The sequence below is a fragment of the Lissotriton vulgaris genome, chromosome 1_1 (genome assembly GCF_964263255.1).
Source record: "Lissotriton vulgaris chromosome 1_1, aLisVul1.2, whole genome shotgun sequence".
Lineage (NCBI taxonomy): Eukaryota > Metazoa > Chordata > Amphibia > Caudata > Salamandridae > Lissotriton > Lissotriton vulgaris.
This window is the reverse complement of record NC_141685.1, coordinates 1,493,564,382-1,493,591,064: the sequence shown is the minus strand read 5'-3', so window position 1 is coordinate 1,493,591,064 and position 26,683 is coordinate 1,493,564,382.

Below are 26,683 nucleotides of genomic sequence, written 5' to 3'. Positions count from 1 at the left end.
AAGCCTAATTCCTCACCTACACTACCACAAAGAGAGCTGTTAGTACATACCTAATTTGGCCTCGGTTATATCTCTGGGGGAATCCCTGGCCTCTGTACACACTATACCTTACTTTGGTATAGTATATACAGAGCCAGCTTCCAACACATGGACACTACGTGACGTGACTATGCACCACAGACGGACAGAGGTGGGTGTCCCTCATTGATATCTGCCATTGACAGTCATAACATGGCTTAAACTCTGTTGTTTTAGGGGGAGACATGTCAGCACACTGACGAAATCTGATGGCAAAAACTCTGCAAGTGACAGGATTCGAGTACTACGAATCCCCCGTCAGCAGGTGTGTAAAGAAAGGAACTGACAGCGTGGGGAGGTGGCGCAGATAAAGGGGCTCTGGTGGCATGTCTGGAATGGATTAGATGCGGAGCTGCACAACACCACCTGTCATCACATGAGGGAATTACTACAAAAGTTTCCTGATCTAGTCTGGTACCTGGGCATGTTCATATGGTGAGGAATCTGACCCAAAAGTCTCTAGCAGAATGATTTATTGGTTAATAGGCTTGTTGGCAAAATTCAGACTGCGTCACAAAAGGTTGGGGCGCACTTTACAACCACTTTTTGTGAACACAATTTTAGCACATCTGGTCCCTACAGAAAGAAAGAGGCCTACTTCGTACTTATCTATTTCGCTGTGATGATGTGTCTCAGGCTTAATGGACAGGTGTGATAAACAAAAATAATGTGATTATTAGTGACAAAAGAAAATGCTTTTTGGGCAGTTAATGGTGTGTTATATAGCACTGCAACAATGAGATCTGTGGATTAGTTAATGTCAGGGTTGCCACTGTCCATGCCCGTTAGTGATCACAGACACCAGTTTATCCGGGATTGACCTTGTGGTTTGATGATAATTTAATCCTCTGTCAGATATAAAGCAATGGCCGAAGTTGTTTGCCTATCTAAACTTAAAGTTAACAAAAGAATTCCGGTATTTGTTGTACTGAGCGTACATATAGAAAAACATGTGTGAAGTAGCGTATTGAGGGAAATGCTTCAGCGCTCCGTCCATCATCTCCTTGTGTTAGCTTTGAAGCAGTGTATTGTCAGAGCCTTCAGGGTGTACACCTTGTTGAACTGGTTGTTCATGACTCGAAATTAATAGCGATAACATCATGTTAACACACTTACATTTAAATTTGATTGGCATAAAAGTATGTAATAGCTGTAAGAACATTTTTACTCCTAGCTGAGCAGTACGGGACTGTCCAAAATTTCATTTGTACTATCAACTGAGACCTACCCTCAAATGTAAATGAATGTATATGATCATGTGCATGCGTGTTTTCAGCTTTGCGGTTAACAAGTACCCACTTGTGCATTTGCTATAGGAAACTCACGATACATTGAGGCTGTGGCTCATCAGTACTGTGCGATAATAAACTGAAGAGGAGCAAGCATATGAAAAAGCACACATCAGGACCAAATAAAACTAAACATGTATTTAGGCTCTTTATGGTCTGCTTCTGGAGGCACTAGGGCTCTCCATAGATGTGGGGAAGGCATTTGATAAGCAGGGATTATCTGAGGGCGATCATGTGGGAAATGGCTCTCAAGGAACAATAGGATAAATGGGTCTCTCTTCTACACATGAGTGCATCGATGCACAAGGGCTGTTGCATATCGGACCTGTTCACAAAACATAGGGGAACATAACAGGCTGCCCGCTCTCAGGGATGTTGTTTGCATTAGCTATTGAACCACTTACAATCATATTGAGGTCTGAAGGGCAAGGCAGGGGCATTTGTTTGCAGAACAGGGAGCACATCATATTGCTATATGCTGATATGTTACTTTATCTGAGAGACTTATATGGGAATAATATGGGCGGTGGGGGTCTGGGTTCCAAATGAACTGGAACACAACTTGTGCATTGTGGGGGTGTGGCTTTGCCCCGCACACAAGATGGCTCCCTGAGGTCCAGGCTCCGTCGCATCCGGGACCTGTTTATTCCGTTTACATCGTCTTCGGGATGGTGCAGATGGCAGCCCTAAGAGGAGAAAGATGTTGGAACACGTAGAGATGCCCCGCTGGTAATTTGTTCGAAAGCTGCGAGCAGCATTATGCTCAGCTTTTTATTTATTTATTTATGCATTTTTATATAGCGCAGACTTTACCCGAAGGCGTCAGAGTGCTTCACAATAGGAACAGAACTGATACATGAGGAGACCATTACACGTGAACATATTACAAAAGCAGACGTTAAGTTACATAAGGTAAAGTGACAATTGTGAGCAAAAAAAATACATGAGGTAGCAAAAAGTGCACAGGAGGAAAAAGTGACAAGTGTGCAGGTTACAAGAGAAAACAAGTACAATTAGAGGTATAATACTGCAATATATGCTAGACACTCAGACACAAGAACAAACGTTACGTAGGCAATGGTGGCACTTGTGCAAGTATCAAAGGCAAAGAAAATGTGAGAGGTAGCAAACCGTGTGTTACAAGGGAAAAGTGGTGTGTGCATGTTACAAAAGAGTACCAAACACATGTACAAGGATAATACGGCAATAAGTGGCAAATTTATAAATGGCTCTGCCGTCAAGGCTGTTTCCTCAGAAACGGCCGCCATTATGTGATGTTGTGATCTGCTGCTGTTCAACACTACAACAGTGGTATGAACTGGTCAATTTACTTTCCCTTTTTTCTCTCTTGTGGGGATGAATACCTCTTAGTGCACAGAATGTTTTCTTTTATTTTCACTTTCTCCTTTTTTTATTATATACTAGCTTACCCGTCGCGCGTTGCTGCGATCTCAGAAGAAAGGAAATTTAAGGAAACTTGTTATAACATTGAATTTACATTGTGTCATTTTTATTAAAACTTATTCATTTTAATATGGAAAACATTTTAGAGTGCTTGTGGATACACTGTATTTTTTGTTTTTCAATCTGGTGCGTACACGAATAAATCAGAAGGTTTTCCGGCCACATACATTTGTCCATGTGAGAAGGACGGATTCTCCAAATGTAGTCCACACACTTGCAGCGATTGTCCTTGTGCTTTGTAGATGGTCATTGCAAAAGCGAGTCGCACCGTAAACTGTAAACGTTCAGTATTGGAAAGATTATGAGGGTCCTGGGGGGCCGATATTTAACAAATTTTTTCTTTTTTTGTTGTTGCCAGAAACCTTCGCGGGAGTGTACTCAACAACTTCCCAAAGTTTCATGGCGATCGGATATATATATATATATATATATATATATATATATATATATGCAATACCTCGCAGCAGCAGCACTCCACCCCTTAGGTACAAATACGAGGCATGAACCAACTTGTGTTGCAGCATTCATTTATTCCCAAATAAACAGCTTGTCACGACGCGTTTCGGCCGTCCCTGCGGCCTTGATCACATGACAATGCATTGTGCTCAGCCCATTTTTAAAGTGCCAGTGCATCACATGTTGCAATAGACATAGAAGTTATACTATCTGCATAAATAAATTTACAGTACTTTGATTTTATAAATACGGTCTGTATAAATACAATAAATTATATCATCAATGACAGTTTTTTTATAAATTTTTTGCTACATATGTCCTGTTGGTAGACAGTGCCACAGAACTTTGCAGTATTTCACGACATTCTGGGGTGATATCTAGGGACCGGAATTCGTGCTCAAAAGGTTCCAAGCAGACAATCTTAGCGAGGTCAGTTGCGGATGAAGTACTTGGCCTCTGTTCATGGAAATCAGATCTCTGGTTATCGGGAGCTGTATTCTCGGTTCTACCGACAACTGCAGAAGCTCCGTATACCAAAACTGCCTCGGCCATGCCGGGGCTATCAGTATTATCTGGCAAGGTTCTGCTCTCATTTTCCTTAGTAGTCTGGGAATTAAGGGAAAAGGAGGGAAGGCATAGGCAAACATCCCTGTCCATCTGAGGTGAAGAGCGTTCCCCCTCGAATCTTGTTGCGGGAACCTGCTGGCATAATGACTGCATTTTTTGTTGCTCAGAGTCGCAAACAGGTCTAGACCTGGTTTGCCCCACACTTTGAAAATCCGGTTCAGCTGGACCTGGTTGATTTCCCACTCGTGGCAAATGTCGGATGACCTGCTTAACAGATCCGCTTTTGTGTTGTCCACTCCCGGAACATGTTCTACTTCCAGCGATATTTTCTGACCCAATAGCCATTTCCAGATTCTTTGTGCCAGAATCGACAAGGGTTTTGATCTCGTTCCGCCCTGTTTGCGCAGGTAAAACATTGTTGTTGTGCTGTCTGTCCGCACCAAAACCGATGAACCTTGGATCCTGGGAAGGAAAGCCTGGAGGCCCAGAAAGACTGCTTCCAATTCCAAGAGGTTGATGTGACGTTTCGCCTCTTGAGGAGACCAAAGGCCCTGAATTTCTAGGTCTTGCAGATGAGCCTCCCAACCTCGCAATGAAGCGTCTGACGTCATGACGTAGCTTGGTGATTGTGGTTCGAATGTGAGGCCCTTTGTTAGGTTGCTCCTGATACCCCACCATGACATTGCCCGCTTGATCTGATTTGTTATGACCAGCTTGTCGTCGAAGGAACCCCGGGCTTGGACCCACTGCTTGTCCAGGGCTTCCTGTAATGGTCTCATTTGCAAACGGCAGTTGGGGATCAGCGGAATGCAAGAGGATATCATTCCCAGTAATGATTTGAATATCCTGATGGAAGTGAACTTTTTTGCTGCTAGGGATGCAGTCAGATTCAAGATTTTCGTTATCCTTTCCTCTGAAGGGTAAGCTTTCAATTCTTGTGTTTTCAAGATTGCTCCTAAGAACTGTAGAACGCAAGTCGGGACAAAGGATGACTTTTCCTTGTTTATCCGAAGACCTAGACCTTGGAAGAGATCCATGCACTTTTGTAGAGATCTTCGCGTTGCTTGGAACGATGGTCCTTTTATCAACCAGTCGTCCAAGTATGGGAACACCTGTAGACCTTGTTTTCTTAAGTGCGCCGCTATAGGGGCCATGCATTTTGTGAAAACTCTGGGGGCGGATTTCAGTCCGAAAGGTAAAACTCGGAACTGGTAATGGCGCCCCTCCACCATGAATCGAAGATATTTTTTGTGCTTTTCGTGTATCGGAATGTGGAAGTATGCTTCCAGCAGGTCTAGAGAGACCATGTAGTCTCCTTTGCTAAGCAGTAGCAGAATTTCCTGCAAGGATAGCATACGGAAAGAAATCTTTTTTATGTATGTGTTCAGATCTCTGAGGTCCAGCACCTGTCTCCATTTCGATGACTGCTTTTTCCTTATAAGGAAGAAGTGCGAATAAAAACCTGTTCCCCGCTGGTTTGGTGGTACCTCCTCTATCCCTCCTTTCAGAATGAGTGATAAGACCTCTGCTTTGAGAGCCGTTAGGTGTTGATGAACTCTGCAGAGGGGTGGACGATTTGGAGGTTTTTGCGAGAATTCCAGGGTGTGACCCTGTGTAATAATGTCCAATACCCATCTGTCCGATGTTATGGACTGCCAATATGGGAGAAACTGAGAGAGGTAGCGGAACTGGTTGATCTGAAGCGGCAATAGAGGCGCCTGCGGAACATCACTGTCTGCGCCCAGAGTCCTGCTTTCCTCTGGCTGCGGACTTTCTCCTTCCTTGCTGCTGGAAGGAAGTGTTTGAGGACCGATATTGTTGGTTGGAGGGGTACTGACGGTAGCCCTGCTGGTTATACGGTTGGTACCGATTAGATTGATAAGAGGAACGTTGTTGTTGAAAGTGTCCTCTGGATCCTCGACCGCGAAAGGACTGATAACGGCCCTGTTGCAATGATCCCAAGGATCTAGCAGTGTCGGTATCTGCTTTTATCCCCTGCAACGCCTCATCAATCTGTTTTCCAAAGAGGCTTTCTCCATCGAATGGCATATCCAATATCTTAGACTGGACTTCCGGCCGAAAAGATGTAGCCTTGAGCCATCCCTGCCTCCGTAGGGTTATCGCCCCGGCCATTTGGCGAAAAGCTATAGATGATATGTCCATTGCCACATCTATGGACTCCGACGCTGCTCTGGCTCCATCTTGAAGAATGGTAGTTGCCTCCTCTTTCTTGTCCTCCGGAAGGTGCGACAGGAAAGGCGCGATGTCCGACCACATCTGTCTATTGAACCGACTCAGCAGAGCCATTGCGTTGGAAGCTTTGATGGAAGCCGCTGCCATCACCGCAAAGCGTTTTCCTATGCCATCCATCTTCTTGCCCTCCTTATCGGGGGCCATCGGGTTCTTGGAGCGCTTCTGGGCTGCTTGAGTCACCACCGAGTCTGGACGAGGATGTCCAATAAGGCATGCTGGAGCCTTCTCTACAGCGCGATACTTCTTGTCCAGCCTGGGTATGGACGCTTGGACTGAAGCTGGATTCTTCATCAATTTGAGTCCTTCCTCCCAGATATGCTCAATGATAGGAATAGCTCTTACCGACTTCCTGGAGGACTCCTTAAAGTCATAAAGGAAGCAATCGTTTTCCTTGACTGGCATAGAAAGCTTGAGCCTTGTAGCCGCTTTCTCCATCAGGTCATGAAAGCTGGCTATATCCGCTGGAGGAGAACTTGATTGAGGCAAGGGTGACGCCGGAGACGTTGGAGCAATATATTGGTTCCATTCGTCTCCCACTTCCTCGTCCTGAGCAATTTCTCCTTCTTCCTCCTCATGATCAGACTCATTCAGGTCATCACGAATCGTAATTACGTTTTGAACCTCCTTCCGAGGAGGGGGAGGTGGTTGAGTTATAGGCGCCTCTTTAACAGGTTGAGAGCTTTTCTCAGAGGCCGCAGGAGCATTATCTTCTGGAAAACGACGATAATAGTTGTCTATCATACTCCTTAAGTCGGATATTAAAGAGATTGGCACCGACATTGTCTCATCTCGTGCAGGCGTATCCACTTCCTCCTCATCATCATCATAGTGATAGGCCTGGTGGAAAGACTCATATCTCATTTGGCCCCTGACCGGCCGGTCTGTAAAGGCATAGTCCTCCTGTTGATCTTCCTCATCAGTGTCCTGATGCTTAATATGGAGCTGCGAAGGACTGTACGCCGCTCCAAAAGATCCTTCCTCCTCCGATTCCTGGCCATCTAGAATGGTGGAAGGTAGCAGAGGTGATATCTTTGGCGTTGAAAATTCTCCTTTTCTGCTCGTCAACCCCCCCGTCGACGGAGCAATCCTTTTAACAGAAATGTAAGTTGACGTTATTTTCGTTGGAGAAGACATCTTCAATGATTTATTCGCCGTCGACGGGGTCGTCGACGGGACCGTCGACGGGGCCGTCGACGGGGCCGTCGACGGGATGCTCGTCGACGAAGATCTCGCCGTCGACGAAGACTTAACACTCACCGTCGACGGAGTCGTCGTTGTCATCGTCGTCGACGAAGCTGTCGACATCGAGACTGTCGTCGTCGTCGACGGACTGGTCCTGGTCGTCGACGGAACGGTCGTCGTCGCCATCGTCGACGGAACGGTCTTCGCCGCCGTCGTCGACGATCTCGTCGTCGATCTGACTGGATTTTTAACAGATCTCGTTGACGGAAGCGACGACGGAGCCCTCTTTTCTGAGGAAGGCTTGAGAGGAGTTGGAGGGAGTGAAGTAGAAGGTTCACCTTCCTTAGATTTTCCTGCTTTTTGCCTCACATCTCCCTTTTCCTCAGAGGACCCTCTTAACTTCTTAGAGGAGTGTCCCATGGCTTCTCCTTCTGATTCAGAGTCATGAACCTTCCTTTTCTGAAGCCATATTAGGAGGCGCCCTTCCCTATCCCTCAGAGTTTTGGGAGGGAAGTTCTGGCAGTACTTGCAGTCCTTAGGGATATGCTTGGGGTACAGGCAGTACAAGCATTCCTTGTGAGGATCCTCAGAAAAAAGTCTGGCCTTGTCACAGGATCTGCAAGCTCTGAAAAGACTCTTCTTAGAGCTTTCAGACATCGTGACTGAAGTAATTCCAACAAGAAAAAACAGTACCTGAATCCAGCTGACAAAGGTCAAAAGTTCAGTGAAGAGAGAGAAAAAACTGAGCAGAGCTCAGGGAGACTCCTTCTCACACGAAGGCGGTTAGAAATCTGAGGTATGGTGGCTCTGCTGGGAATGGTGTAGGCTGGGGCTGGTTGCTGATTGGCTGTAGTTTGGGCCACATAATGAGGAGGAGAGGTAACCCTCTGGTTTCTCTACTCTATGGTTTTCAGGCAGTTTTTTCTTCTACTGCTATGATTATTATTTACCGGGAGACTCCCACCATGACGACGGGGAAGATACAAGCATGTGAATCTATGAAAGATTGAATACTGGAGAACTCAAGAACCATCTCAGCCCTCAGGGAGGAGAGGTAGAACTGAGTGCAGGGTCCAGCAGAAGAAGCGGGCAAGGCAAGAATGGCTGACCCACTAAAGAGCCAAGAAGGCACAATGGTGCAGAAAAACAACAGGTCGACACCGGCAAGCACAGCCAGAGGCAGAGAACACCACAGAACACTGCACCCAGGGCAAGCCAGACACCAGCGGAAGACAGAAAGCAGGAAGGCGAAGAACGGCCCGGACACGCCCAGGAAGGAGTCCGCCCACATGAGTCAAAAAGAAGCAGAACCGGACAGAACTAGACAGAGCCATGACTTCAGGCCGCAGACAGAAGGCCAGACCAGGCTAACAGCGCAGCGACCCCAGAGAAGAGCACCTCGGGGCGCAACTCAAGGCATTTAAAGCCATCAGCAACAGGATTGCACCTGCAACATACTTTAACGCCACGGAGAGCAGAGGCCCAAAGGCGACTACAGCTCCCCAGCACATGACAAGCGATATAACAGCTATCACTACCCCACATAGTGTATGTTTTTAATTTGTAAAATAGTAAAATTGCATACTTTGTGTCATTATTTTGGGAAACTATCCCTTGTGCACTCCCTACCTTTGACGGCTCATGCTTGTGCCTTAAGCTGGGTCCACATCAGCCGACCTAACGCTGCTTAGAGATACTTCAGCGCCATCTTGGGTGAGTCAGAGGGCGAGCAGGTTACTTGCTTGGCCTTCCCACCCTGAGCACTATTAAATGGCACCTTCCTCCCGGAAGCGCAGCGGACGGGCGCAGCGGGCGCGCTGGTGGCGCGCCAAAGGCGAGCCCGTCTGCGCCCGTCCGCGACCAACCGGGACCAGGGGCCACTGCCCCTGTTCCTTTCTTAGCATATACTTCTGCGCAGCTTCTCGCTCATCAGGGCGATTGGTCTATTAGCCCTTTAACGTATGAATGCATAGCGGCCCTTGGCATATTAACTCCCTCTTCCGCCCCCATCACTGTCTCACCGCGTAAATCCTTGCATATTTCCCACTCGGTCTGTTCCCTTGTTCCCCCCCCCCCCTCCCCTGCCCACTTCGGCTTCCGCCTACCTCCTCAATACTCGCTCGGCTGGCAAACATCATTTGGAACTGTTTAATCTCCTTGACACAGAGTCTCCTGATTTTCTATTCCTCACGGAACTTGGTTTTCTACTGACTCCATGCCCGATGTCCTATCTGCACTACCTGCCCCGTATTATATCCTTCGGGCAGATCGCCCTGATGGGAAAACCGGGGGAGGCGTGGCCCTGATTGTCCGTTCTCACCTACAGTTCCAAGCTTTGGCCCACCCTCCTATACCCAGTGTGGACCTCCTAGTCGCCCGTTCTACGAATCTTCAGGCTCCCCTTACTATAGTCCTCCTGTATCGTCCTCCTCAAACCATGCCCTATTTTTTGCCCGCAGTGCAAGATCTATTGGCCACTCTTGCGATTAACATCTCATCCGTCCTCCTACTGGGGGACCTTAATTATTGGCCAGGTGATCCTAGGGAAGACCAGACCTCTAAAGATTTCTCTGATACGCTCCGTTGCTTCAACTTTACCTCTCACATCCACGTCCCCACTCATACCCGCAGCCATGTCCTTGATCAGATATGGTCTGCTGGTCGAACTATATCATCCACCACCATCCTCCCCTGCACTTGGTCGGACCACTCAATTATCTCTTTTTCCATTGACCTATCAGTCATTGACAAGCCCCCCCTGCCCAAGAACGTCCTAGCACGAAACTGGAACCGGGTGGATTTTAACATCCTCCACTCTTCCCTGGCGACCTCCCTCCCCGACCTTTCCGACTTCCCCCTGGAAGCACAAGTCAATGCTATCAACTCTTGGCTATGCTCCTCTTGCGACCTGGTAGCCCCTCTCAGAAAGGTCAAGCCCTGTCATCTTCACAACGCCAATAAATGGTTCTCCAGCGACCTTAAAGCCCTCAAACTGGCTCTTCGTCAGTCAGAGCGCCAGTGGAGGCGCAAATACTGCCCCCTCCTGAGGGATCAATACAAGTCTCTTTTGAAAAATTACAAGAAGGCCATTCTTTCAGCCAAGTTGGAATATTTCTACGAGATGTCCAGAGTGGAGTGAAGAATAAACGCTGCCAGCTCCCGGCTGTCTAACCCATGGTTTCTCAAATCAACACAAGCACCTTCCTGAGAAGCGGCAGACACAAGGGACTCCGCCGAGTTCCACAAGCAAGAAGTTTCCCTAGCCAGAACACACCGAGTGTTAAGGGCCCCCAGAGCCACACTGGTCGAGGCAAACATATTGCGCCCCCAAGAGTCTAGCCCCCGTGACGGGGGACACAACAGCAGCGGCAGGGAGGGAAAGGCATTCTGCAAAATAGGACCTCTGGCAGAGGGGTGGATGGAAAGACACACCGGATCACGCGGTGCCGGAAGGTGGCAGTGCAGAAGGTGTTGAGGCACCGGGTCCCCCATGGCGGGACGACCCCATGTCCCAAAAGAGAAGAATGGAGCGAACCCTCGAAAGGAAGCAGCAGCTCCCTACCACCAGAGCCCTGATGGAGAACCTCCAGAAGATGATCCGCGGGGAAATGGGCAGCTGGATCACCCATGTGCAAAATTCCCACAGCCGTGGAAACAGTGAGGGCAAAGGCCGCACCCGCTTCCGTATGGCCCCGCAGAGGGGAGAGCAGCTCCTTGGTCGGCGACGGCTGCAAGCTAAGGCAGCCGTCTACCAAGCTAACCGGAGGGAGGAAGGGCCATGGAGGGGGAAAGAGAAAGGGGGAAGAGGGACCGAGGAGTGGGGGACCTGAGGCTCCTTAGTCGAAGACCACGGCCGCAGAGAAGGCGAAGAGCCGTCCTTAAACGACGTCGGGGAAAAATCCACGACGCTGCGCCCCGTCTCTGGCTAGGACAACACCAGCAAGTGCCGAACCTCTGGAGATGAGACGGTGTCCGAAGACGAGTCAACGACCCAGCTTCGGCCTAGCGCCGTAGAGTCCGCAATCTGAGGCAGGACATCGTCGTCTGGGGAGATGCTGAGCTGGCCTTCGCCATAGCACACAGCGCAGGAGACCCGGTCCGAGCCGGAGCCGGGCGGTGAAGGAACAGGCACCGGAAATGCGCCAACCTGACCTCCAATGAGGCAGCCACCTGCCTGGAGGGATGAGAGGGACCCGGGCAAAGGACGAGGAGTCCCCTGCCAGCCTTGATCCATGACGAGACGAGAGGGGCCCTCTACTGACACCTGTGGCGCCGCCAGGGCCAGCAGCAGCCGGTGCTGTAGTGGAGTCACCTCAGCCTCAGACAAGATTGCCGCCTGTCCAGAGGGCAGAGAGAGGCTCAGGGATGCATCTCGAGCCCCGGCGACCACCCGCGACACCACAGGGACTCCAGCAGGAGTTTTCGGCGAAACAGAGGCACTGTGGATCGAAGGAGGGACCCCCAAAGGGCCGCACCCCAACGGCACCACATCCTCCGAAACTGGATCCGAACCACTCGGCGGTGGGGTCAGAGCTGCCGGCGATGCCGCGGAGGGTCCCGCACTCTGCAAGGGATCCGCTAACGCCCCAGGAGGTGAAGGAGGAGGAGGAGAAGCCAGTGGGGCCTGCAAAGCTGCCGCATATGACTCCATCTGGGCTCTAGTTGCCCCTACACCGGGAAATGGTGGATAGGGGGACGACACGTGGGGCCGCATTACCCGCGGAGAGCCCACACCCCCAACAGGCAGGGAACCGACCCCGGGGACAAACTGCGACACTTACCGACAGGTGGGCGACGCTCTTGCGGCCCGGGAGAAAGACGATAATGATGAGGGAGGCGGCGGTTCCAAAAACCCTCCGCAAGGGCCGGTCGAGGTGACGATGCCGACCTGGACATGTCGAGCTCAGAGAAGTTTCATCCGGCGCTCACGGCGGGACTTCGGTTTCATCTGCTGGCACGTCTCACAATCTGTGGAGTTGTGATGGTCCCCCAAAGACCACATGCAGATGAGGTGAGGATCTATCGCCAACATCTGCGTCCACAAGACGAGAACGTCTTAAAGCCCAAAGGCATTAGCACACTGTTCCCACACAAATGCAATAGCGAAAGGGAAAGGCCTGATCAGGCCTGGAGCACGATCCGGATCCGCGTTGCATGTGGAAAAGGAAAAAACTGACGTAGGCGGGCCAGAGTGGGACTTATGTAACCTCGCTGACGTCACGTACGCAGACAACGCCTTGGCTGAGTCGCGTGATGCCGTCCCCCCGGCACGCAAGGATGCTATGGCAAAAATGTTCTGGATCCAGTTTGACGCCTGTGGATAATTCTACGTTAAGGAATCTGCAGCTAATACTCTCTATCAGATCTGGTTCTTCTCCAGGAAACTCAGCTTATGCAATTTGAAGCTTTCAAATTTAAGCAAACTTGGGTTGGTTATGTGTTTGTTTGCCAATCGATGAATAAGAAGAATGGGGTTGTGATATTGGGCAAAAAATCCCTTAATGTTAATATGGTTTCTCAGCAAATAAATGATATGAGTAGGTGGTTTATAGTAAGTCTTATTATAGATAATGTCCCCCTTCATCATTATGATTGTTTATGCCCCTACACAACCTGATACTGCTTTTTGGCCCTCCATTGCACAAATGTGCACACAATTTCATAATTCTTACTTTATTTTAGGAGGAGATTGTTATCAAATAATGGATCCAGTTTTGCACAGACGATCCTCATTTTAATATTAGTCCCATAAAATGCATAAACATTTTCACTCTGTTATCCATAAAGTAGCTTTGGTGGACTCTTGGAGACTGTCTAACCCAACTGCCTGGGAGTATGCTTTTTTCTCCGCTTTTCTTGGTTCACTTTCTAGATTGGATCATATATTTTTTCTAAATCTCTTGCACAGTTTATCATACAGTCACATATTTCTCCAATTGTGCTTTTTGACCATGCTATGGTTATTGCAGACGTGGAGTTGGCTCCCCTCGCCTTCCTTTGCATCGATGGAAATTTAACAATTCCTTATTGCAAGATGCTCAATTCTCTGATTCATTTATTGCTTTTTCTTTGAATTTCTTTTCCTTTAATGGTAATATCGATGTGTCTCCTTCCTTGCTCTGGGATACATTCAAAGCCTCTGCAAGATATTTTATTTTAAACTATGTTTCTAGGCAAAAGAGGACGCAGTTAAAAGAACACACTAGACGTCTCATCGATTGAATCTTTAGAAAAGGAGTATTTCTCCTCTAGACTTCCTTCTGACCTTAATGCACTGCTTCAAGCCAAATTGTAATTTAACTCTATTTCTACTGGTGAGGCTTCCTCTATACTTCTTCAGAGAAATACAAATTTTTATGGTGAAAGAAACAAAGGTGGTAAGTTTTTAACAAATTATCTTAAGGGAAGAAGGTAGAGACATTATTGATTCAATTTTCACATCGCTGTTTGAAGCACAAGTTACTACTTGTGTAATGATATATCTGTAAGAGACATTAGTTAGTGATAGATTCCTTACCTTAGAATATCCCCAGGTGTCAGACTGGATCCGGAAAGTTTTACTTAGCAATACCCCGCCGCGTCAGTAGGTGGCGTCCTGCGGCTCGACGTCCGTCACTGGCGTCGTAGGCGCCGAGATGACGTCACAGAGAGTGTTTAGGAGCCACCCATGCGCACTGACGTCAGTTCTGTACACGACTTTCCGCGCCAGGAATGCAGATCCATGCAAGATACCGACCATTGGTGCATAAAACTAGGGACCTAAAAGGGATGACTCTAACCCTAGAAATCAGTTCGTAGAACGGGGAGGATGGATGGGGCGGTAAGGAATCTATCACTAACTAATGTTTCTTACAGATATATCGTTACACAAGTAGTAACATGTGCATCTGAAAGAGACATGCTAGTGATAGATTCCTTACCTTAGAATAAATACCCCAGCAATACCAACCCCGGTGGTGGGTCTGCGAACAAGAATACACCAGAAAGTCACAGAGCACAGAACGGCCAAAGAAGCCATCTCTCCGGACCCGACTGTCAAGGCAATAGTGCATGGTAAACGTGTGCAGCAAGGCCCACATAGCTGCCTGACAAATGTTCTGCAAGGGAACGCCGCGTCCCAAGGCAGTAGTGGCTGCAGTTGCCCTGGTCGAATGAGCACGCAGCCCCACAGGAGGCTCCTTCTTGGCCAAGGAGTAACATGCTTTAATGCACAGAACGACCCACCGGGAGATGGTCCATTTGTGCGCAGCCAGACCTTTTTTGGCGCCCACGTAGCCAACACACAGCTGATCATCCACCTGGAACTGTTGTGTACGCTGCAGATAGAAAGCGAGTGCACGTTTTGGGTCCAGACGATGGAGCCTCTCCTCCTCCCTGCAAGGATACAGAGGCGGAAAGAAGATGGGCAAAGTGATGGTCTGCCCGATGTGAAAGAGCGTGACAACCTTTGGCAAGAAAGAAGGACTTGTCCTGAGAACCACCTTGTCCGGATGTACGGAAAGAAAAGGAGGTTTGGAAGAAATAGCCTGGAGCTCACTTACTCTTCTGGCACAGGTGATAGTTACCAGGAAAGCCGTCCTTAAAATGAGTAGAAGTAAAGGACAGTTATGAAAGGGCTCGAAGAAAGCGCACATCAGAAAAGTCAGGACAAGATTTAAGTCCCCACTGAGGCATTATAAAAGGCACAGGAGGGAATGTATGCATAATGCCTTTAAGGAAACGGTTCACAACCGGGGACTTAAAAAGAGAGGGTTAGTCTGGAAGACGTAGAAAGGCGGAAATGGCCGAAAGATAACCTTTGATAGTGCCCAGAGCAGAGCCCTGCTGGGCCAAAGATAGAAGGAACAGAAGTACCTCAGAAAGAGGGGCAGAAAGCGGATCCACCGCTTTTGCTGTGCACCATACCACAAACTTGTTCCACCTGCAGGGTATACCGGTTTTGTAGAAGGACGCCTGGCCGCTAGAATGACATCACAGACTTCGGGAGGAAGATCGAAAGGTGTCAACTGTCACTGCTCAATCTCCACGCATGGAGGTGGAGGCTGGACAGGTTCGGGTGGAGAACCGTCCCGTGCTGCTGCTGCGACAGAAGATCCTCGCGAAGAGGCAGTCCGATCGGGGTATCGATCGCCATGCTGAGTAGCTTGGGATACCAGTATCTTTGTGCCCAATCCGGAGCCACAAGGATGAGGGTGGTTGTTGTTGACCTCGGTAAGGGCCTCATTAAAAGGGAGCAGTGCCTCCAACGATGCAGACGCCGGCTGGAGCACCTCTGTAAGGAGGATAGTCTTGAGGGCCACTGTAGGGAGGTCGTGGTTAAGAGCCTTCTCAGCCCGACGGAGCACCATGACGTAGGAAGCACCATTCTCCATAGTAGGCGGAGGAGAGGCAAACCCCGGGTCAGAAGAAACATCGAGTTCGCCCGCGTCCTCCAGGTTGTCCACCCAGTCTTGCTCGGAGTCATATTGCCGGGCAAGATGGTCCTCGGACCAGTCCCAGTTATCGTCCGCCTCTGGCGTAAAAGGGGCTGGTCTTGGCAGCAGAGCCGGAGACGGGACGAATGGTGTTGGAAAAGGCGCCAGCCGGGGCCGGGCCGGAGCCGCCTCCCTATTCGGATCCAGGGCCGGAACAAAATGGTCCAGGAACCGGGGCAGGGGAGGGAGAAACGGCCTCCAGTGTGGTGCTGGGGGTGGAGCCAGCAGCGCTGCACCTCGTGGCGCCATGGCCGGAGCCAGCGGCGTAGGATCCTGTGGTGCCGGGGCTGAAGCTGGTGGCAGAGCCGCTGGGCCAGCAGGATCTAGACACTGGCCCACGAGGCCTGAAGGCTTGCCGGCAGAAGCCCAGGGCCTAAAAAGGCGGTCCATGGCAGCAAGAAACTCTTGCACCTGTTCGGGAGTCACCGATGGACCCGGGTATGGCGGGTAGGCCGCAGGACTCCCAGGCTCCGGAGGAGCTGCAGGGGCAGAGCCCCTGTCCCCCTCATCTGCCTCCAAGGCAAAGACTTGGAGCCCAAGGGGTGACGGCTCTGGTCCCGTGAGCGGTCGCGGGAACGACCCCTGGACCCAGACCGGCGGTGGGACGAATGCCGAACCTCCAGCAACTTCCAACGCCGCTCCCGCAAGGCTTTCGGGGCCATTGCTCGACAGTCCCGGCAGGCCCCGGAGTCGTGGTCCGTCTCCAGGCAGTAGAGGCAAACATAGTGGGGGTCCGCCACCGACATATTACAGCGGCACGTCCCACAAGACTTAAGCCGGGCATCCCTACGCGCACCAGGAGAAAAAAAAGGGAAGCCAAAAGTCTCAAAGAGTAGTCAAAAAACGACTAAGGTACGTGCTCAATCCGGATCTGCGCTTGCTGGCGCAGAAAAAGAAAGAACTGACGTCAGCGTGCATGGGTGGCGCCTAAGTACTCTCCGTGACATCATTTCGGCGCCTACGACGCCAGTGGCGGACGTGGAGCCGCAGGACGCCACCTACTGATCCACAGGGGTACTGCTAAGCAAAACTTTCCGGATCCAGTCTGACGCCTGGGGATATTCTAAGGTAAGGAATCTATCACTAACATGTCTCTTTCAGATTCTGCTACCAATCATCAGGCTCTTTATGAATCTCTTTCCACGCCTGAATCAACTCCTCCTCCCTCCACAATTTTGTATTATCTACACCACGCCCTTCATTCTAGCCCTCCTGATTTGGACTTTTGACTCTTTAGAGAATAGCCTTTCTTCTGAAGAGATTGCAGCAGCTTTAAGAGCGCTTAAGTTAGGGAAAACACCTGGTCTAGATGGTTTCACAGTAGAGTTTTATCTCCATCTTTCTAACATCCTTGTTTCCTATTTGTATCGCTTGTTTAATTATTTTACAAAATGTTCTCTTACAGATGTCACTTACCTAGAAGCTATACTTTTCTTATTCACAAGGATGGTAAAGACCCCCATGAATGTAAAAATTACAGACCTATCTCTTTATTAAACGTTGATTATAAAATATTTACTAAGCTTTTAGCTCTTCGTTTGGAATCCTTTCTTCCCCATCTTATAAGAAAAGAGGTTTATCAAGGAAAGACTTATATCTGATAAAGCTAGATTGTTTCTTAATGTTCTCTGTAAAGTTTCTTCTTTTAAAACTTCTCTAGCAGCCATATAAATTGATGCTGAGAAGGCATTTGATACAGTAAATTGGGATGTTTTATTTCAATCAATAAAATAGCATGGGTTTGGTCCTAAAATGATAGCTTTTATCTCCCTTTTATATCATGCTCCCCGGGCGTCTGTAATTGTTAATGGCATGATATCGTCATATTTTCCCCTTTATAGAGGAGTCAGACAAGGTTGCTCGCTCTCTCCTTTATTATTTGTCTTAGCTCATGAGCCCTTTCTCTCTTGGATTCGTCTTGATTCTTCTATCTCTGGTTTTCGTTATGGAGACGGGCATTTAAAATGTTCTGCCTATGCAGATGATATTCTTCTCTTTATCTCTTCTCCTGATAATTCGCTACCTCCTCTCTTACTCAAAACCTCTCTATTTTCTACTGTATCTGGATATAAAATTAATAAGGATAAAATGGAAAGTCTCCCAATTAGTAAATACACTTTTAGTAATTCTTATTCTCCTACTGGTTATCCGTGGGCCACTTCTGCTAAAATTAAATATTTGGGGGTGTGGTTCACAAATTCCATTATTGATACTGTTAAAATTAATTTTACAGAACTTTGTATTGTATTGACAATCTTCTCTCGTCTTGGAACCCTTTGTTTTTATCAAGGTGGGGCTGTCTAGATTCTATTAAAATGGTGATTTCCCCCTTACTGCTATATCTTCTTTCTATGTTGTAAGTTAATATTGCTAAACATTTTTTTTTTAAATTAACGCATCACTTCTTAAATTTCATTGGAAAAATAAAAGGCAGAAAGTAGCATTATTTACTTTAGAAATTCGAATCTAGCGTGGGGGGTCAATTTTCCACATTTTTATGGTTATCTTCCAATTGCTCTGAATATGGCCTTGTTTTTGAAAATGCCAATATGGTACAACTCCTTACTCAAAATCAATCATAAACCTTTTTTTGGCGTGCTTGGAAAGATAAAGGTTTAATGTGGACATCGTTCCCTGTAACCTGCGCGCTTGTGCACACACGCGCTGTGCATTTCAACAGAGCGCACAGACTCTTGCAAAGCGTGCATGTACTTAATTAACATGCACCAGCCATGGCCTTTAAATTTGAGTGCCGTGAAATGTGTGGTATTTTCTTAACTTTGAAGTGCAGTGATATTACGGCACAGGCCCGACTTTCAGGCTACTCTTGCCATGGGCCTGTGGAATGCCTGGGGGGTGGCAGCAATAGGCAAAGTGGAGATGAAGGCACTGTAAGACACAGTGAAAACACAACAAAGCCTCACCAACACGAGAATGGTCTTTGAAACACCTGTGAAGTACTCGGTGTGGCTGGCAGCTTAAGAACTGTGTGTGTGCCCGGGAAGCTGTCTCAGCCTGGGCTGGCACACACAACGGGTGGGCGGATGCGGGGGGGTGAGGGGGCTGAAGTCTGTTGAGCACTATGGGCAATGCTTCTGTTCACAAGGTAGGATCAGGGCTGCTTTTCACCCACACTTTTTAAAGGGTGCTGTACAAATGGCTCTCTCTGGTGGATGCTGCTAACAATAAAATAATTAAATTGTTATGTTTTCCCATCGGACTGGGAGCTGGTTCCATGCACTGACCAGCACGAAGACGTTAGTGACAGTGCTGTTATTCACAAGCTCACAACTGATTTTTAAAAATGTTTTCTTTGTTTCACATAACACAGGTTGGGCTCATGCTGTTGCTGTGTGTGTGTTCAATCAGGACCAGCTTTAGGACGTTAGGGCAGTCACACCTGGCACTGACCTTGTGAGGTGTGTGGGGTGGGGTCACTGGGTGTTAACTATACATTTTGAGTCTGGTTTCCTTGGGTGGCTATCAGTCTTGAGGCAACATTAAAAATGTCAAGATAATGACAGTGATTAATGCTGCTTCTGGAACCCTCAACAGGTTCAAATGCCTGCTGCAAATGACGTGTGACTGACATGTACCTGGATCAGAGAACTGACTGTGAGTGAACAATGAGTGAGGGAACAATGAGTAGACCTATAAAAAAATAAATGTATGCCAGAGATAAGCTTTGGAGATGTGAAGGGTACTGTTGGAGGACGGTAGTGATGTAATTTATGGAGAAGGTGGTCAGGTGGGGGCTGACAAAACAATTGTCACACTGGGCGCTAGCAGCGCTAAAGCCTACCTGTTTTTCAGCCTCATCCAATAGTTCCTACGTTACATAACCCACCACCATTTGCAGCAGAAGGAATAGCTCTTACCTTAGTTTTCAGGGTAGCATGCATATTTTCCCATGCTGTTTCAGTCTTTTGATGGGAAGTCATATTGTGATACATTAAGTCATTAGAGACTAGAAGGTCTGCTTGTTCCTAAGCACATTACATATTTCAGCATCACAAGTATAAGGTATTACCAGGGCCACTGGAATTATGCTTTATATTTGCATAATTATGGATTTGCCACATAATTCATCATCTGAACCAGAAATCTGTAGATTTAAACCAAATAAAAACAGTTTCTAGCTTAAACAAATTCAAAGATCAAAAGTTACTAAAAAAAGTTGAGACATATGTTTGCGTGCATGGAAGGCTCCTCGCAAAGGTTGGCTGGGCATCTTTCAGTAGCTTAGTTCTGTATTTGGTTTCTATACCGGTCCTAAGAAGGTGAAATATTTGCGCAGAAAGGATTACCATGTATAAAAAAATTATAAAATAATGAAGTAACACTATGAAAGCATGTGCTGTATTATTCCACATAATTTGCATATTCGTATTCCATAATTTAGCCAACACTGCTGCATAATTTTGTGCTTTCCTCTGCTGCAGAATTCCAGGGGCCCTGGGTATTTTTGATCAGCTTTTGTACAGTACACAATGTGCCATTACTATAGTTCCATTGAATGTATAGACACTGACAAATTTTCTCTCACACATTATCACTCACCTTCTCATACAGTCTTGCACCACCTACACACACCTTCAGGTCATATACTGTCTGTGTCCTGGAATGCACCCTGCATTCAGACAACCCACTCCTCATTTTCATCTTTACTTTACCGCTCACCCTGCACTCACAGTGATCACAATGCACTCACAGTGATCACAATGCACTCACAGTGATCAACGTGCACTCACACGATTCGCCCACTCACCCTGCACTCACAGTGATCACTCTGCACTCACAATATACGTGTGCTGTTCAGCCTGTACCTCACCCTGCAGTCAAAGGAGCACACTACTCACCATGCACTCATGTGATACTTCACTCACCTGTGCCTCTCACTGCTCAATCTGCAATCTCATTCAAACAAGCCCATCATAAGTAATGCATTCATTCGTCCCTCTCTGCACTTACATCCGCACCCAAATTCATATGGTCTCCTCACTCACCCTGCAGTCACTCCTCTTACCCTACCTACTCTTACACTGTTGCATCACTCACCGTGCAGTCACAGGGGCACGTCTGCCACCCAGACAGCGCAGAGGGTTAATGTGCCTGCTACAAAGAACGTGTAGCATGCAGATCACAGAACTGAGTGTGAGTAAACTCCGAGCAGCGTTATTAAAAAATTAAACGTTTGTCAGAAAGGTGCTATAGAGAGATGAGGTGCATTGTTGGTGAGTGATAGTGAGCAAATTCATGAAGGCGGAGGAAATGGGTGCCAAAAAAGACTGTTGCACAGGGTGCGACCAGTGCAGAGCCAGCCCTGGCTGGGAGTGTTAGCCACCGAAGTTTAGGACTAGTTGCTCTCCTGCTCACAGCGTCCGCCATGTGCTGCATTTAAAATAAATTCTTTCAAAAGGCAAACCATCAGCCCCACATTTAGAAAAGAAATGCAGCAAGTTTTATATAGTGCAAACTGAATCCAAAAGTATTGGAGCGATTTAAATGTTTTATTTATTTAATTATTTATTTATGAATGCATGGGGTGATTAATTGATTTTCTGAGAATCACAGGATGTTAATCTGACCCGAGACTCAAAACCCATCTCCTAAATTAGCAGCTCGAGCATTAATCCACAACCTCTACCACAAGAGCTGAAGCATTTTCAATATTATATACAACTTTATGCAACAAACAACAATTGGCAAAGACAATAGTCCTGGCTTCTTGTAGGTGTAATTTTCTTGTATTATAGATTTGGATGCAATGACAGAATGAAGCAAAATATCAGTCAGGTGGCCTACTATGCTGAACACAGATTTTTAGCTTAATTGCTTTTAAGCCATGACCTTATTTGTACCGGTCACGCACCTTTGAGAGACCCCCCTAGTTTTTTTCATCCCACTTAAAGCCATGGTCTACACATGCGGTCGAGTTCTTGGCGTACATAGCCTTGGCTGCAGCGCACAGAGACCTTACTCTGCCGCACACAGAGGAAAAACAATTAGAGGGAACATTGAATGTGGATATCTCCGCTTTTTTATAATGATTTCCCTATCTCTTTTTTTCAATTTTGCCTTATGTATCATTGCCCTAAATACTTTTAGAATCGTTTTTTATCAGTGATGAATGTGGTTCTCGATGTATATTTTTCCTTACAGAACTCTCTCAAGATGGTTCCCTTTTCTTGTGGTACTACTGAATTTCTGGTATTATGCTTCAGCTATTTATAAGTATTTCTCCCTTGCTGACCCTTCCAGAACCAAATACAAGTCTGAGCTTTTATGGGCAGGGATCTGGGAGTTTCTTGGACATTCCCTTTTTAGGTCTCGCCTGACCCAGCGCATGCGCTGGTCTGGCGAGACATTTAGTGAGGGCTTAAAAAATGCTTAGGAGCAGAGCTCCAAATGGCAAACCTCCGCATGCTCCTTAAGCCCTCGCAGTCACTTTCACTTAAACACGCGATCACTTTAGCAGCACCCCTTTGATGTTCTCTTTCAAAGAACATCAAACATCAAAGAACATGTTGTTGAGTTAAGGCTTTGCTGCGCCCGTTTGACTTACAATGTGATTTCTCTTTCCACAAACTCTATGTTTGTGCTCCTTTATTTTGAGATGCTTTTAGTATTACTGTCACACACACAACCACACACACAACCACACGCACAACCATGCACACAACCACACACACGCACACAACCACACACATGCAACCACACACACATCCACAACCACACACACACACACAACCACACACATACACGCAACTATACACACACAGGGCCACAGACACACACACACACACATACACACGCAACCACACACACAACCACACACAACCCCACACACAACTACACACACAACCCCACACACAACCACAATCACATACACAACCACACACACAACCAAACGCACAACCACACACACACACACAACCACACACACAACCACACCCAACCACACACACACAAACACAAGCACCCACACAACCACAAACACAACCAGAACCACACACACACAACCACACACATGCAGCCACACACACAACTACACAACCACACACACAACCACATATACAACCACAACCACACACACAATCATACACACAACCACATATACAACCACACACAACCACAACCACACACACACAACTACGCTCACAACCACATGCACACACAAGCACACACACACACAACCACACACACACACAAAACCACACACACACAAACACACACAACCACAACCAAACACACAACTCCACACACAACCACACATACAACCACACACAACCACAACCACACACAACCATATACACACACAACCACACACAACCATACACACACACAACCACAACCACATGCACAACCACACACACAACCACACAACCACAACCACACCAACAAACACACACAACTACACACACACAAACACACACAACCACACACACAACCACTACCACACACACCCAACCACACACACACAACCACACCCACAACCACACACACAACCACACACACACACAACACAGACACACAACCACAACCACACCCAAAACCACAAGCACACACAACCACACACACCCACAGCCACAACCACACACAACCTCACACACAACCACACACACATAAACACACACAACCACACACACACACACAACACAAACATACAACCACACATACAAACTACCACACACACACAACCACAAGCACACACAACCACACACAACCGCACACACAACCACAACCACAGACACAACCACACACACAACCACACAAATACAACCACAACCACACACACAACCACAATCACACACACACACACAACCACACACAACCACACATACAACCACACACACAACCATACACACAACCACACACACACACACACAACCACACACACACACACACACACAGCCACAACCACACACACAACCTCACACACAACCACAACCACACACACACACAACCACACCCACATAAACACACACAACCACACACCCACAACACAAACATACAACCACACATAAAAACTACCGCACACAACCACACCCACAACCACACACAACCACACACACAACCACACACACAACCACACACACACAACCACACAAATACAACCACAACCACACACACAACCACACACACACACACACAACCACACATACAACCACACACACAACCACACACACAACCACAACCACACCAACAAACACACACAACCACACACACATCCACATGCACAACCACACACACAACCACAACCACACTCACAACCACACACACATAAACACACACAAGAAATGCGTTTCTTACCTGTAACTGCAGTTATCCAGTATTGGTATCTTTCATAGATTCACATGCCTGAATCATTCCCCGTCGTCGGGGTGGGAGTCCCCGGTATATAAAGAAAGTAATGTCATAAAGACATATACATAACAATAGGCCAGAGGCCTCACATTAGTAACATATCCATGTCCTTTTGTAAAAAGGACTAAACTTTGGCCAGGAGCCGATCAGATCTCACCACCCTCTAGAACCTTCCTGGAAGGAGCCCTAGTCCCTCAGATTTTCGTAAGCACAGTGCTAAAAAGTACCTACTGAGAGAACTAAGGTGAGCCCTTCCAGGGGAGGTGGGTGGGTTGCATGTGAATCTATGAAAGATACCAATACTGGATAACTGCAGTTACAGGTAAGTAACGCATTTCTTATCCAGTATTAAGGGTATCTTTCATAGATTCACATGCCTGAATCAGAGTAACAAGCAATATCCAGCACATTTCGTAAGGTACAACATGTAAAGTCACACGATATAAGAATATCATCTGTGAAATAGAACAAGTACCTCAAAAACAATGAAATGTGCAAGTATGCAGTAGGAAGGTGGGATGAAAGAGAAGGCTCACCTCTAGTGAAATAGATGACGGAGTACTGCTTGACCCACAGCTGCATCCTTCATGAGTTCAGAATCCAAGCAGTAGTGCTTGGTGAACGTATGTGGTGTCTTCCACGTCGCTGCTCTGCATATGTCGATAATGGGTACTCCTGCCAAGAGCGCCATTGAAGTAGAGACAGCTCTGGTAGAATGAGCTCTCACTCTAGAATGCAGAGGATGATTTGCCTGTTGATGGCAGAAAGTTATTGCTGCCGAGATCCAACGGGAAATGCTCTGTTTTGTCAGAGGGAGGCCCTTTCTAGGCCTACTGAAAGCAACAAACAGTTGGTTGGATTTCCGAAACTGTTCTGTTCGATGAATGTAGAATTTCAGACAACGCTTGAGGTCTAAAGAGTGGAGAGACCTCTCCGCTGCAGAAAGTGGATTTGGGAAAAAAGTCTGCAAAATTATAGGTTAATTCAAGTGAAAACTAGATGGAACCTTAGGGATGAATTTAGGGTTGGTTCGTGGGATAACTCTGTCCTGTTTGAATTGCAAGAAAGGATCCTGAATGGAGAAAGCTTGCAGCTCACCAACACGTCTTGCAGATGTGAGCGCTAGCAAGAGAGCGGTTTTCCAGGACAGGTATTTGATGTCAGCTTTGTGTATTGGCTCGAATGGATGTTTCATCAGTTGAGCAAGGACGATGTTCAATTGCCAGGTGGGTGGTAAAGCTCTCACCGGAAGGAATGTTCTGAAAAGGCCTTTTAGAAACTGTTTAACTAGTCTCTCGGACCAGAGGGAAGAACCAGTCGATGAACGCCTGAAGCGAGAAATCGCAGCCAGGTGAACCTTAATGAGGCATGCGCCAGTCCTGAGTGCGCTAAATGGAGCAGGTAAGGAAGAATTTGTGCTGAAGTGGAAGAAAAGGGGTGTATCTTATTTGCTTTACACCATACACAGAATCTCTTCCACTTAAGAGAATACGTTTTGTTGGTACTCTCCGCCCGAGCCCGGGCTAAGATTGTCCTGCATTCTTGAGAAATGTCTAGGTTCTGAAACTCTCTGAACTCAGGAGCCAAGCCGACAATCTGAGAGATTCTGGATCCGGATGCTGGACTTGACCTTGGTTCATTGTTAGGAGAGTCGGGCAAGGTTTGAATAGGATTGGTGGTTCCAGTGATAGGAGATGAAGCTCTGTGAACCAATGTTGGCGCGGCCACGCTGGAGCTATTAGGATCAGGGTGCAATGCTCCGCCTTCAGTTTCCGGAGAACCCTGGGAATCAGGGGAAATGGCGGAAATGCGTAAGCAAAGCTGTTGCACCATCCGATCGAAAATGCATTCCCCAGGGAGCCCTGTTGGGGATGCCAGCTTGCGTAATGTTGGCATTTTGCGTTGTGGCGAGTCGCAAACAGATCCACAGGTGGCGTGCCCCATCGGGCGAATACCGAGTTGAGAAGATGATGATCTAGCTCCCACTCATGGTACGTTGCCTGCTCAGAGAGTCCGCCAGGACATTGTCCGTCCCTGGGACGTACTCCGCCGGAAGGGAAATGTTGTGTTGTACCAGCCAATTCTAAATCTCTTGAGATTCTTGAGACAACGATAGAGAGCGTGTTCCCCCCCTGTTTGTTTAGATAGTGCATTGTGGTGGTGTTGTCTGTTCTCACCAGCACTGGGGAATTCCTGATCCTGGGTAGAAACGCTTTTAGTGCCAGGTATACCGCTTGCAACTCGAGGAGATTTATGTGCAGTTGTTTCTCTGCCAGGGACCACTGCCCATTGATTTGGAGGTTCTGAAGGAACGCCCCCCATCCTTCTAGGGACGCATCCGTAGTTATTACGTGTGGCGAGATTGGAAGTATGAAGGATAGGCCTCGTCGTAGATTTTGAGACTGAAGCCACCAGTCCAGAGCCTGGACTATGGCAGGAGTTATCCGGACGGCGTTGTCGAAGGATCCCCTGCATTGAGTCCACTGAGCAGAAAGCGCCTCCTGAAGTGGGCGCATGTGAAGGCGGCAGTGTGGGATCAACAGGATGTTCGAG